This window comes from Nicotiana sylvestris, chromosome 1 (assembly GCF_000393655.2).
Source record: "Nicotiana sylvestris chromosome 1, ASM39365v2, whole genome shotgun sequence".
NCBI classification, from domain to species: Eukaryota; Viridiplantae; Streptophyta; class Magnoliopsida; order Solanales; family Solanaceae; genus Nicotiana; species Nicotiana sylvestris.
The window spans coordinates 1,689,336-1,690,193 of record NC_091057.1 but is presented as its reverse complement, the minus strand read 5'-3'; positions in this window follow the sequence as shown (position 1 = coordinate 1,690,193).

Here is an 858-nt window from a genome sequence, read left to right as displayed (position 1 = left end):
TGGAGCAGTATAGGGAGAGGAAAAAAGACTTCAACATGATGTTCATTGGCCTTGAGAAGGCCTATGACAAAGTCCCGAGGGAGGTGCTATGGAGATGATGGGAGGTTAGCAGTGTCCCGATAGCGTATATTAGGGAGATTAAGGACATGTACGAGGGAGTTAAGACTTGGACGAGGACTGCATGTGGAGACTCATGTGCGAGGGAGTTAAGACTTGGGTGAAGACTGCATGTGGAGACTTGGAACATTTTCCAGTGGAGATGGGGTTGCAACAGGGATCGGTCCTTAGCCCGTTTTTGTTTGCCCTAGCATTGGATGTGCTGACCTGACACATACAAGAGGGGTGCCATGGTTTATGCTATTTGTTGATGACATAGTACTGATTGACGAGACGCGAGGTGGTGTTAACGCTAGGTTGGATGTTTGGAGACAGACGCTGGAGTCTAAAGGTTTCAAGTTGAGTAGGTCGAAACTGAATACTTGGAGTGCAAGTTCAGTAATGGGAAGCATGAAGCAGAAGTGGAAGTGAAGATTGATACCCAAGTCATTCCTAAAGAGATAGTTTCAACTATCTTGGATCTCTAATTCAAGGCAACAGGGAGATTGATGAGGATGTTTCTCATTGCATTGAAGCGGGGTGAATGAGATGGAGGCTAGCTTCCGGGGATTCTGTGCGATAAGAATGTGCCTCCTAGACTTAAGGGCAAGTTCTATAGGGTGGTGGTTAGAACGACTATATTACATGGAGCTCAGTGTTGGCCGATGAAGAAGTATCATGTCCAAAAGATGAAAGTAGTTGAAATGAGGATGTTAAGATGGCTGTGCGGGCATACCAGGAAAGACAAGATCATGAATGAAG